The following is a 14,625-nucleotide window of genomic DNA, read 5'->3' on the forward strand; positions in this document are numbered from 1 at the left end:
CATTCTTGTTTGGTGTGGGTTCACAGTGTGGCGCATATTTGTAACAGTGTTAAAGTTGTTTATACGGCCAAACTCAGTGTGACCTGTATGGCTGTTGCTCAAGTATGTCATGCAGTCACCTTCGTGTGTATGCAGAAGCCGCATACAACATGTGACTGGGCCGGCACGCTGTTTGTATGGTGAAAAAGAGGACGCATTGACAGGTTGTAGAGGACGCTAAAGGCAGTGCCAGCACGGCACGCCCTTAATATTGTTGTCCGGGTGAAAATCGGTACAAATTCGGGAGAATAGTTGCCCCGGGAGATTTTCGGGAGGGGCACTGAAATTCGTGAGTCTCCCGGAAAAATCGGGAAGGTTGGCAAGTATGGGTATCGATAGTGTCAACCTCTGGATCGATCACCATTGAAGATTGCGGTTCGCTTTTTGTGTCGTCCTGATCGGTGTGTGTGTGTAGCATGCTTAGTCATTCCATTTTCTCTAGTCATCCAGTGATAATGTTACTTGGAAGAGACTTTGTTTATTTTACGGTAAGGATTAGTATCTTAGAAGCCTCTTCACATTGTGACTAGACGTTTGATGCAGCCTGCTCCAAAATTCACACCCTCCTGGAATTCATGCAACTCCTGCATGTGTGTAAAAAAATATATTAAAATTGTGTCTCCCTGAGCGTGCATCTCTTTTGAAGGAATATTTCATCTATATACAATCTTCAACCATGTAAACACTGGGAGACAAATGTGGTAAATCGCAGATAGCTGCAGTTAATTTAATCAAATTTCGGCCCCGATCTGGTCCCATGATACGTTAAGGACATCTGTGAAAAGCATACCAACTAAGGATGCATACTGTACCTTCCAAGTGACCCGGATACTCTGAGAGGTCACCGGCTGCAGGATTACGTCTATAGGAGGACCGTCAGGTTCTGAAAAAAAACAGTTTTCAAATGCTTTGTTTCTCCCTTTTCAATGATGCAAAATTGACTTTTACATTCTGTTCAAATAGTAAAATATCAATAGAGTCTGTTCATGAATACCAAACGTGACAAAAAGGTGTTCCATTTTTTAATCTAAAGATACTTAGTCTCTTTAGAATTTCATTATAATGTTTCAAGGGTAAATCGTCCTTCTTCATGGACATGATACCACCGCTGACCTACCCCTAGCTAGATGAGCAAAATCGGTCTTTACTACACATCTTAAAATGAAGCCTGGAACTCTGCAAACTATTCGTTAGTCAGCAAAAGACGTGTGGGCCGTAAGTTTGATCGTTTTGTTTTTCTTCAGCAAGCAGGCTAACCTAGTGAATTGTGAATCATATTTATATAGCGCTCTTTCTCTGCAGACTTAAAGCGCTTTACATAGTGAAATCCATTATCTAAGTTACATTTGAACCAGTGTGGATGGCACTGGGAGCAGGTGGGTAAAGTGTCTTGCCCAAGAACACAACAGCGGTGGCTAGGATGGCGGAAGCGGGGATCAAACCTGGAACCCTGAAGTTGCCGGCACGGCCGAGCCACGCCGCCCCAACCTACTCTGATGTTGCTGGTAAACGTGACTTCCACTGTAGCTAGCATAGCTATGTTAGTGTTGCTAATGTTTGTGTCCACCTGTCCGATTCCTTAATGTTACGTTGTTGAATGTGATATATAATATACAGTATATTACATTGGATTTGTGCAGAGTTACAGTGTTTAAAAAAGTGGATGAAGTTCACAATATTGCTTTTTGGAATGCAGCTTATTTGCATTTAAGCTATAGACACACAAAATGGCCTGTCCCTGGTCGGGATTTCAAGGCTGCATTTTGGCCAACTCACTTCCAATACAAAGTTGTGGGACTAATTGTAGTAGAACATAGTCAGATATGAGACCTTTAATGTCTGTTGTACTCACGAGCTTCCTCAGTGCTGATGGTTAGCTCTTTACTGGCCTCACTCTTGCCGATGGAGTTGTAGGAGTACATGCGGATGCTGTAGACGGAGGCGGGGTGGAGGTCCACTATGTTGGCCTGATTGTTGGTGGGGGAGATGTTACGAGTGGCATGCTTCAGCTCCCAAGAATCTGACAAAAAGGTGAAGAGGATGATGAAATTAAAGTGTGACAATCATTGGTACTTTAACTTTTATAAATACACACTAACAATCTGATATTTTTATGTGTTAGTCATGTGTATTTTAGTATCATTCATATCATCCATCCATCCATTTTCTACCGTTTGTCCCTTTTGGGTATGCTTTTGGAAGACTTTGGCAGAGGTGTGCATACAGAAGCCTCGTCTCAGTATCAACTGAAGTGATTTCATGTGAATTGAATAAAGAAATTGTGGTACTAACTCACCGGTCTTGTTCTTATACTCAATGTCATATGAGGTGATGACGCTGTTCCCATCAAACCTCTGAGTCCACCGTAAGTTCATACTGCGATCTTTCACTTCTCGCACTTCCAGTTCTGGAGGGTCCGGAGGCTCTGCGGATGAGAGTGTGTCAGTGGAACAAGAGGAGATGGAGACTGGTGTTAGTTTTTATCCGTGCATAAATGGCTACCTTGCACCGTGAGCTGAATGAGCCCTCGCCCTTCACCATACGAGTTGATGGCGTGACAGGAGAAAAAGACAGAATCCTCACGCTCTGCTGGCTTCAGCTGCAAAGAGAAAAGTACATTTAATAAAAGAAAAACAAGCAACTTTTACTTCGTAGCAGTAATAAGGTGGTGTGACCGAGGGCGTATATTCTCCAGAGCTTGAAAAGGGGTATTTTTTTTTTTTTTACTCTGGAGCTGCTTTGATTATTCTGTGACACAATTATGGATGTCCTTCCAAAACAATAATGATACACCCAAATACAAAATACGTTTATGTGCGTCTAACTTAAACTAAGCATCCATTCAAAGTGCTGTGGTGCCCTCCTAGCATCCCGAGGGAGGTTACTTGCACGGTATCTGGAGACTGCTGTGATAAATTAAACATAATTATTGTATAATGTAATTCATGTCTTTATTTGGCACTTTCGGTCAGTAAGTTGTAGTTATTCTTTTGACATGTTCCTACGTAAAAAAAAATAACCTTGCAGCCGCAGAAATGTTTATTTCCATAGACCCGTGACCGACGTTAAAAACTACGAGAAAAAAGGTTGAATGTCATACCGTAGAAGCAGGCTGTACATTGAATGTTTTGTGCAAACAAATCTGATTACGAGATCCGACCCAATACTTTGACAGTAAATAATAGAAATTAAATTGTTTTATAGCAAGTAAGTAAAGTAAAGTAATTAAACACAATAACACATTCTTATAAAGCCAATCTTATTATATTGAGAATTTGCCGGTATTTTTGAAAATCGGATGATGTATTAATTTGTGGTATTGAATGCTACATAACATTCTTGGCTAGTAATCAATAACTAAAACAATGCAAACACTACTATTGTCATTCAGGGTTTGTCCTCAAAGCCTTCCTATATCCAGAGACTTAATCTCCAGTTGTAATATACACTTTTGGTGCAACTTGACACATCCTCAGTGAGGTATCCTGGGTTCACAGAGTGTTTTAGGTCCCAAAACATCAGACACCCTTGACCAGGCGATACAGTCGGGATGATCAAGTCCTTGCTTTTGTCTAAAAAGTTTTTGTTGTTCATGGATCCGCAGCCATCTGGGCGCCTATTCTGCAGCGTCAGTGATGTTTTTGATGGCTCTTCTGTTGTGCAGTCCCTTCACTCCCAACATCTTGAGTGCTCTGATGAGAGACTGGCAGACAAACTCTGGGGTTGCATTGGATCCTCCGTCCCTTGCTTCCGCATTCCACTGCCAGTTCCTCATACTTGGCCCTCTTCCTCTCAAAGGCCTCCTCCATCCGGTCTTACCAGGGAGCAGTGAACTCCGGCAGGACCATTTGCCTTGTTGGTTCTGTGATGTTCTTTGAAAATTTGAGTTGTTTTCCTACGTCTACTTTCAGGTGCCGGTCATTAGCTATTGCCAGCAGCCAATCTGCTTGGCTTCAGTGCTGCTGTGTCTTTCCCCAAGCCCCAACAAAGGCGAAGGACCGCCTTGTTGGTTGTTGTTGTTTACTGGTGGAGATCCCTGTGCTGATGACCTCTGTGATGACCCACAGCACTTGGTCATGGTGCCAGCGGTGGCTCCCATCCCCCAGTGCCCTTGTGCAGCAGCTCAGGATGTGCTCCAGCAATCCGGCTGCTGGCAAAGAGGGTACAGTGGATTCTCGGCCTAGCCCCAGCGGAAGAGTTTGGGTGGCCTTGGGAGGACATCGTATACTGACTGGATGAGGAACTTGGTTAGGTTTAATTGTGTTGAGCACACATACATTGGACTGCATTCCATCATTGCTGACTTCACCAACATATTCATGGCCAAGGAAAACTATATCACAGAATGGTGCATTCAGTTAAAATGTTTTTTCAAGCCGATGTAATGTGGATGTTACTGTTCCAGAAATGACTCTTAAACTGAACCACTTGTAATAGTCCAGTATGAGGTCCTTGATCTTGCCTGGAACATGATGTCGTTCAGCAATGCTTCCACCAGTTTATGTAGAATGGACACGTAAGCATTGGCAAGGTTGAACTAAAGGACGGACAAATCTTTGCCTCCCCGTGCCCCCGGATCAGCTCGGCAATGACTCTTGTATGATCGATGCATCCTGGAACCTTTGGGATTCCCCACTTTTGCACAAAGGTGTCGATGTAACTGTTCCTCAAGAAATAACTCTGTTATGCTTCTGGCAAAAATAGTAAAGACTATCTTGCCCTCAACACTAAGGAGTGAGATGATCCTGAACTGCTCGATGGTACTTGAGCTCACCTCCTTCCAGATATCCAGACACCCTCTGCGTGTGTCCACTGCTGTGCCACCTTCGCCCTTCTCCGCAGGACTTTGAGGATCGTACATAGTCACATCAAGAGTCTGGGGTATGGACAACTAATGGCACTCCGCTGGGGCCTGAGCTCCAACTAGCTGCTTTGACCCCCTCCTCAACTTATTTCAAAGTTGACTCCTTGGTGTTAAATGCACAGGACGTTTCTGGCGGAGTTATCCAGATCTTCCTCTCTAGCGCTATCACTGACTACGTTTTCATGCACTAAATTAACCTGATTTCTCAAAATAATTTGGCTCAAAATAAGCGTTCTACAACCCTTCATAGTCACTGTAGGTGGCACTGAGGTACTAATTAACCTCATCTTAAGTGCAGGCAAGTTGGCCACTTCTTTTCTGCCCGACGATCTTCTTGGTGGAGCCGGAGGGGTTCGAGATGAAGGCTGCACGTTTACTGGCTCTCTCACTACGCTTCCTCATATGCCACTCTGCACGACAGAGGGTGATACGTTTTTTCTACAGAATCTTGCGGGGATCTACCAGTCCAGCCTTCTCCTCCTCCCTTGCCTGCTTAAACTGTCCACAACTTCTGGTCTGCTTCTTCCCTTGCAGTAGCTTTGAGGACTAGGTCCAGATCTTCATCAAACGGAAGCCACTCTTTCATTGATGTTCGGAATGCCTGATACAAGGTTAGGCTTGCGGAGCGTGGAGGGTCAGGGCACTGTGATTTGACTTCCGGCCGGGCTCCTTCTGCGTCTCACCAGGTTCCCCATCAAATATTTCATTTTCGTCTGGTGGATCTTCAGACCATGCTGGTTCTTGCAGACTTTGCCCCATGAACAGACTGCACTAATCATCGTTTTTCCATTAGCATGAGTCGTTGCCTGTTTGTCTGTCCTGTTGGGGTGCTCACCCCACACCCCCCTCTCGAGCACCATCGTGGTATAATTCAGTAGTTTTCCATAGATTGCTTGAGTTTGCCTGAGTTTATATAACAAAATAATAATAATCAAAAAATAATAGGACCAATAAAAGATAAATATAGATCTAATCACTTTAGTATTGTTAATATACTGATACTATAATAGCTATCGATAGTATCGACATCTGGATCGATCACCCTCACATTACATTGAAGCTTTAGATGTTAGCGTCTTGTGACATACTGCTCGGTGTGTGTGTCTGTGTAGCATGCTTCGTCATTCCTTTTCCTCTAGTCCTTCAGTGATACAGGTATTTAGAAGAAACTACGTAGTGAGGAATAGTATCTTAGAAGTGTTTTTGCACTGTGGATTCGTAGCAACTTGATCTCAAATTCGATGCGGTGTTCTGGCAAAACACGCACCGTCCTGGAAGTCCTACAACTCCTGCATTTGTGTAACAAGGAATATGGACATTTAATTGTGTCTTCCTGAGCCTGCATCCATTTTTGAAGAAATCTTTCACATGAATACAATCTTCAGCCATGTAAACATTGGGACACAGCTGTGGTAAAGATTGGCTGGGCTCGGCAGCTTACCAGGCGATTGCGGATCAGAATATATAGGCTCCCATGATAAGGACCAAGACATCTCTATTTGATTGTTTAACTAACTTAATTTAATTTAGGTTTTATTTTTATATATGTGGTTGTCTGTGGAAAAGGTTTTGAGATCCCTGACTGAAAGTGAGAGAGTGTGTGACTTGTGAAAACAACAGTAATAAAGTCACCGCAGTCTGCTTTCATTAGTGTTTTCTTTACCTTGAGCGTGGACAACACCTCGTCCGTCTTCTCGTTGGGGCTGGTGGTAATAGAGTAGCGGGGATTGCGGTCAGGGTCGATGACCGTGTCGCCTCTCTCCCAGCGAATGATGATGGGCCATTCTCCCCTGGCGGTGCAGTTCAGCTCCTTAACGTGACCCTTCTTGGCCATGGTGGTGTTGGGGTGGCTTGTGATCATGGCTGGGACTGAACAGAAGCGGGAGACGGTGGCAGTAGATAAAAGTGATGTGGAATGATTGACGGACAGAAAAGAGAGAGTTGGGTTTAAACAGAGGTGAAGGGGCAAAGAGGGCAAGTTAAAAAAAACAAAGTGGCTTTCAGAGTAGCCAAGTTCCATAGCGTTGGGGCAATGAAGGTCAATGGTCAATGAGGTAAAGTCAATAAAACTCCTCTCTCATTCGCCGATAGTTAACATCAAGGTCTGGGTGAATGAAGAGGCAAAAGCGATACACTCTTCCTTCCTCTGTACACAAAATCACTGGCATACTCAATCTTCTTCGGCTGATAGGCACACATTAACCCGTGTACACGCACACACACAAACAATATTGACCTAAGGAGGAATGCTCTGCTGTTTTGTTCTCATCACTTATTCATCTCACCCCTCTACCGCCACTGAACCAGACAAAACTGAGGAAGGAGGAGAAGAGGAACGCTTCAATCGATAGCACTAATAAGTAAAGCAAGAAGAGGGTGTAGGAGTGACGGTGTGATAATGCAGGTATTCACACACTTGTGTCAATGGACATCTCTTTTGTCAGAGCGGCTGTCAGGTAAGGTCATTGTACGGCACGATGGAGCTAATATCAGGATATAATGGCAACCCGTGTGCACTCTGGCAGTGCTTTTTCATCACGCAGGGCGTTACTGACAGCGAGGGCAGGCTGCGCCGATTGATTGCAGATAATGATTTAGCTCAAAGTGTTTTTGATTGTCTGTAGACAGATCCCGAGGGAGTGAGGGATCAATTGCTCACTTGCTCGACATTCTCACAACCTATTCAACACATACACATCCCAGGGTTTAGGTTAGGTTAGACTATGGCTGCCTTTAGTAGGTGAATATGAATGTAGGCAAAAGGTGCAATGGACATTCTACTATTGTACAAATAAAATTTATTTTTTTATCTTATTTCTTTTAAGTTTTTCTTTCATCCCTGCATACGCTATCGAGCCATTGTTATACATTCTTCATTCTTTTCATTCCCTGTTAAAAAATTTTAATATTTGGTTGTGGTTTTGATTTATTTCGGACTATTATTACAATATGGTACAGCACATAGTTTTAAAGGCCTACTGAAACCCACTACTACCGACCACGCAGTCTGATAGTTTATATATCAATGATGAAATTTTAACATTGCAACACATGCCAATACGGCCGGGTTAACTTATAAAGTGCAATTTTAAATTTCCAGCCACACTTCCGGTTGAAAACGTCTAGATATGATGACGTATGCGCGTGACGTCAATGGTTGATACGGAAGTATTCGGACCCTTTGAATCCAATACAAAAAAGCTCTGTTTTCATCCCAAAATTCCACAGTATTCTGGACATCTGTGTTGGTGAATCTTTTGCAATTTGTTTAATGAACAATGGAGACTGCAAAGAAGAAAGCTTTAGGTGCGATCGGTGTATTAGTGGCGGACTACAGCAACACAACCAGGAGGACTTTGAGATGGATAGCAGACGCGCTACCGTGAGTACAGCTTTGGCTTCCAAACATTTGATCGCTTGCCCGTACGTGCGTGTCGCTATGTGCATGTCACGTACGTAACTTTGGGGAAATATATGTTTCTTGCCGACTGATGGCGGCCGGGGTGTCGCCGAAAGCTACAACGCCCGCCGCCGCCGCCGTCCCGTAGCTAAGTTAGCTTCAATGGCGTCATTAGCAACAGCATTGTTAAGCTTCGCCAAGCTGGAAATTATTAACCGTGTATTTACATGTCCATGGTTTCATAGTATTGTTGATCTTCTGTCTATCCTTCCAATCAGGGGTTTATTTATTTTGTTTCTATCTGCATTTGAGCCCGATGCTATCACGTTAGCTCAGTAGCTAAAGAGCTTCGCCGATGTATTGTCGTGGAGATAAAAGTCAATGTGAATGTCCATTTCGCGTTCTCGACTCTCATTTTCAAGAGGATATAGTATCCGAGGTGGTTTAAAATACAAATCCGTGATCCACAATAGAAAAAGGAGAAAGTGTGGAATCCAATGAACCCTTGTACCTAAGTTACGGTCAGAGCGAAAAAAGATACGTCCTGCACTGCCTCTCTAGTCCTTCACTCTCACTTTCCTCATCCACAAATCTTTCATCATCGCTCAAATTAATGGGGTAATCGTCGCTTTCTCGGTCCGAATCTCTCTCGCTGCTGGTGTAAACAATGGGGAAATGTGAGGAGTCCTTCCTCCTGTGACGTCACGCTACTTCCGGTATAGGCAAGGCTTTTTTTTTTATCAGCGACCAAAAGTTGCGAACTTTATCGTCGTTGTTCTCTACTAAATCCTTTCAGCAAAAATATGGCAATATCGCGAAATGATCAAGTATGACACATAGAATGGATCTGCAAACCCTGTTTAAATAAAAACATTTCATTTCAGTAGGCCTTTAATGTCTCATTACAACATGTCCGAAAAGTTGTAGGAAGAGCAGGGCTTTTCGCCGTTTTCCATTTCATAGCAATGTCCTACACATTTGCTTGTTCACTGCCTGTTCTCTATTCGTCACAGAGCCAAATAAAACAATAAATAAGCTATTAAATTCTCATGAATAAATAACTATTAATACCAGTAAAGTGTGACTCACAATATGAGATGAATAAGACGCACTCACATTTAAATTAGGTTCAAGATGTTTATCAGGATTCTTTTTCCTTGTACTTTGTAAACACTTAACAGTTTCTTAAACTGGAACATATTAGTACATTGTTCGATTTAGTTGCTTAATCCATTACATAATTCAACTCCACATACTGATATACTAAAAGTTTTAAGTGTTGCATATCCATACATTATTTATGTTTTAAGTGTACTTTTTCCCTAAAGTTATATTTCTCCTCTTTTGTTGAAAATAATTTTTGTACATTCTTAGGTAGCAGGTTATAGTTTGCTTTGTATATAATTTTAGCTGTTTGCAAATGCACCAAATCATTGAATTTCAATATGTTTAATTCAATAAATAAAGGATTTGTATGTTCTCTATATTCAAAGTTATAAACTATTCTGTCCTTTTTTGTGACATGGTTAGTGGAAAAAGTGTACTTTTGTAGTTATTTACCCATATTTCTAAACAATAACTCAGATATGGTAACACACGAGAACAGTAGAGAATATGGAGTGATTTTTGGTCTAGGAAATATCTAGCTTTATTCATTATTGACATATTTCTTGCCACCTTATGTTGTAAATTTTTATATGAGATTTTCAGTTAATTTGATCTATTATTATGCTTGGATTTTTTTTTTCTACCCTGTCAATGTCTACTCCGTCTATTTGTATTTGTGTTTGACTTTCTCTTCCATTGTTACCAAATAGCATTATTTTTGTTTTAATTAGAATAGTCTGTGTTTGTCAAACCACCTTTTTATTGTTCATTTCTTCTGTTAACATTTTTACTAGCTTCAGTGTGCTCTCTCCTGAACAAAACACAGTTTGCAAATAATACACATTTTAAGTCCTTTGTAACTTTACAAATGTCGTCTATAAAGGGATTGAACAATTTTGGTCCCAGCATTGATCTCTGGGGTAGGCAGCAAGATATATTTAGCGCTGTAGACTTGTTTGCCTAGCTTCACGTATTGCTCTGTGTGGGTTAAGTAGCTTCTTACCTACTTCCAGACCACATACCATTATAATTTGTTTATTAGGATGCTATAATTAATTGTGTCAAATGCTTTTGTTAAGTCTATAAACAGTGCAGCTGCAGACGGTTTACCTTCTACTGCATTGGTAATTTCCTCTGTTATTTCTAGTGATGCCATCGATGTTTAGATGTTAGCTCTGTATTCAAATTGGTTGTTTAAACATAGGAAATTAACAAATGAATAATAATTGCTCAGACATGGGCAATGGAGTAGGAATAATAGATCCGCTTCTTCCGACTCCTTTTTGGACATGTTGATTTGTGCAAGGACAGCACGGTGAGCCAGGGGTTAGTGCATGTGCCTCACAATACGAAGGTCCTGGGTTCGATCCCCTAGCTCGGTGTCTTTCTGTGTGGAGTTTGCATGTTCTTCCTCCCACCTCCAAAGACATGCACCTGGGGATAGGTTGATTGGCAACACTAAATTGCCCCTAGTGTGTGAAAGTGAGTGTGAATGTTGTCTGTCTATCTGTGTTGGCCCTGCGATGAGGTGGCGACTTGTCCACATGCCGCCTACATGCAGCTGAGATAGGCTCCATCACCCCCCGCCACCCCGAAAGGGACAAGCGGTAGAAAATGGATGGATAGATGGAATTGTGCAAGTGTTAACATGCAAATAATCCTTGACGCAACTTGTTAAGAATGTTCAAAACTAATGAAACCATTATGTTGCTATGGTTGCTCATGTGCTACAAACACACAACAAAACAATCTAAGTTAAAACCTTTGTAACTTGGACTCAATATCCCTCTTCAAATCACGACTGCTTATTCATTGTAAATCTTATCGATCTTTGTTGTAGTTATTTTTATCCAATTGATTTTATTGTTTTGATTTTGTACGGTATCCTTGAGTGCTCAGAAATGCGCCCTTTAAGTTAAATGTATTATTATTTTTTATTATTACTAGAGATGTCCGATAATGGCTTTTTTGCCGATATACGATATTGTCCAACTCTTAATTACCGATTCCGATATCAACCGATACCGATATATACAGTCGTGGAATTAACACATTATTATGCCCAATTTTGTTGTGATGCCCCGCTGGATGCATTAAAAAATGTAACAAGGTTTTCCAAAATAAATCAACTCAAGTTATGGAAAAAAACTGCCATATTTATTATTGAAGTCACAAAGTCCATTATTTTTTTTAACATGCCTCAAAAAAGCAGCTTGTAATTTGGGACATGCTCTCCCTGATAGAGCATGAGGAGGTTGAGGTGGGCGGGGTTGGGGGGGAGGTTTGAGGTGGGGGTGTAGGGGGTAGCGGGGGTAGTATATTGTAGCGTCCCAGAAGAGTTAGTGCTGCAAGGGGTTATGGGTTTTTGTTTTGTTGTGTTTATGTTGTGTTACGGTGCGGATGTTCTCCCGAAATTAGGTTTGTCATTCTTGTTTGGTGTGGGTTCACAGTGTGGCGCATATATTTAACAGTGTTAAATTTGTTTATACGGTCACCCTCAGTGTGACCTGTATGGCTGTTGACCAAGTATGCGTTGCATTCACTTGTGTGTGTGAAAAGCCGTAGATATTATGTGATTGGGCCGGCACGCAAAGGCAGTGCCTTTAAGGTTTATTAGCGCGCTGTACTTCTCCCTACGTCCGTGTACCACTCCGTACAGCGGCGTTTTAAAAAGTCATACATTTTACTTTATGAAACCGATACCAATAATTTCCGATATCACATTTTAAAGCATTTATCGGCCGATAATATCGGCAGTCCGACATTATCGGACATCTCTAATTATTACCTACAAGACTACTGTAACCAGCCTGGTCCAGCCCTTTCTACCGTTCCACACGGGGCTCGAACCTGGATCCTTTAAATGAAATTTGAGAGCGCTAGGCATCGAGGTAAGCCTGGCCTCCGTTACACTACCATAAATCATAAAAAGGTTATAGTTCGATTGAATTACATGCCACCTTTGTGCAGCACGTCCTACTTACTTATGTTCTATGAGAAAAAAACCTTCATTCACTTTTATTTTCAATCACTGCAGCCAAAGCCTGGTTTGATTTAGGAAATGTATTTAAAATGATTGGAGATAGGGGAGAGTTTCTCGCCCATGAGTGACCTATAAACTATTGTTCTCTGTGTAATTGAATCATATCACTACCGGTACTTGGAATTGGAGGTTATACTCACTCTTAACAGTGAGCACCATGCTCTTGCTGATGTCGGAGCCCACCCCGTTGGATGCCTGGCACAGGTAAAAGCCCCGGTCCTCCTCCAGGACGTGTCGGGATGAGCAGCGAGCCATTATTCATGATCTGTATGCGGCCCGTCAGAGGCACAGGGTGGTACTGCTGTGGACTCCCAATACCAGCTGAACCAAAATACAGAGAGATGGAGAAGTGGGTTATTAAAGGAAGATGAAATATACAAAAACACCTGACAGTAAATAATATGCAACTTCTTTGTGGTTATGTACTGTACCTAGTGCACTTTTGGCATGCTTCCACATGACCTTAGGAGGAGGGTACCCATCAACCGAGCAGTTTAAATCCCGATCTCCCGTAGATTCCATCCTGGTTGTTGGGCTGCACCACAAAACGAGGAGGCACTGCAAAAATAAATATAGTATATATGTTCAATTCAAAAAGGAAACCATGGATTTTTGCTCTGTCACATTATGGAATTATAGCCTCACATTTTGCAAGAGATTTAAAAAGTAATAAATACATGCTAATAAATGCTTCTATGATGAAAGTAATGTTCATGTCTGTTTGATGATCATCAACACTTTTCATTAGGTGAGGCGTGGGCCAAGAAGGAACCCATTAAATTGATGGCTTATGGCGATAAAAGGTGAAAATGTAGGGCTTTACTTTTTCTTAATGAGGTATTTTAAAGGAAATGATGTAGTAGGAAGTACAATATCTCTCTGGGCCACATTGCAGTTTTCAAACATGATAAAAACCCTAAACATAATTTCCTCTCCTAGTGGTCTTGCTTTAGTAGTACTTCCTGTTGGACTACTTGTGTTGCTGCACCTTCACTTGTCACTACCCAATTGTACTGACAGACCTGATCAGTCCTCACATGCGCAAAGACCACTTCACTTCTTTAGAGCAATTTATTACAACGGAGATTCTGCGACTTCACATGTTAAGATATTGATATAGAGTGTGCAAAGCAGTAATTGGAGCAAAGGGTGGCTATTATGAAGAAACTAGAATATAAAACATGTTTTCAGTTATTTCCCCTTTTTGGTTCAGTACATAACTCCACATGTGTTCATTCATAGTTTGATGCCTTCAGTGACAATCTACAATGTAAATAGTCATGAAAATAAAGAAAACGCATTGAATGAGGAGAAGGTGTGTCCAAATTTTTGGCCTGTACTGTATATATATATATATATATATATATATGTAGCCCGGCCCCTAGCCACATTTTTTTAATCTAATGCGGCCCCTGGGTCAAAAAGTTTGGGGACCACTGCTGTAGGGGATTCACATTAACATTCACAAATTGTTACCTGAAGTTTTGGCAATGATTTGATCCGATTCTGATTCGGGGGGGGGGGGGGGGGGGGGGGGGCTGATGATTTGAATCAGAATCAATTCCCGATTCAACACGATTCTAGATTCAAACCATTTTTGCAATGTATTAATTGGTATAACACATATATTGACACTTTTTCAAAACAGGTTACATATTAGAACATGGGTGTCAAACTTGTTTTTAATGAGGGCCACATCGCAGTTCTGGTTGCCCTCAGAGAGCCGCATTTAACAACGAGTAATATATGAATATACATATATATATATATATAATATATATATATATATATATATATATATATATAATACGTTAAAAATATATTTTTTTACATGAGCTACAAAAAAAATCTTGAAATTTTACTTTAAAAACTGGCAGATTTTTTTTTTTTATAGCATATAAAAAAATTGAATAAATGTAATGGACGGAAAAACAATACCACTGTTTTTAGCGGTAAAATTCACGCAACAGAGCTGCCAGTTTTTTAACCGTAAAATCTTGTTGTTTCAGTGTTTTTTTGTTAGTTTTTTTAATGTTTTAGTGTGGAAAAATATATGTATGTGGAAAAAAACAGTACCAAAGTTGATTTTACGGTAAAAAGTCAGTCGGCGGAATTTAACCGTGAAATCTATTGTCAATTTTACAGTGTATAATTTAATTGATATTTTGTTTT

General features: G+C 41.1%; 1 pseudogene; it reads right to left on the reverse strand.

The window, feature by feature from the left end:
- The window catches only part of LOC133659095 (cell adhesion molecule DSCAML1-like), an 80,946-nt pseudogene extending 68,011 nt beyond the window's left edge, over window positions 1–12,935 (reverse strand).
- Between the last annotated feature and the right edge of the window lie 1,690 nt (window positions 12,936–14,625).

Source organism: Entelurus aequoreus, linkage group LG10 (genome assembly GCF_033978785.1).
Source record: "Entelurus aequoreus isolate RoL-2023_Sb linkage group LG10, RoL_Eaeq_v1.1, whole genome shotgun sequence".
NCBI lineage: Eukaryota > Metazoa > Chordata > Actinopteri > Syngnathiformes > Syngnathidae > Entelurus > Entelurus aequoreus.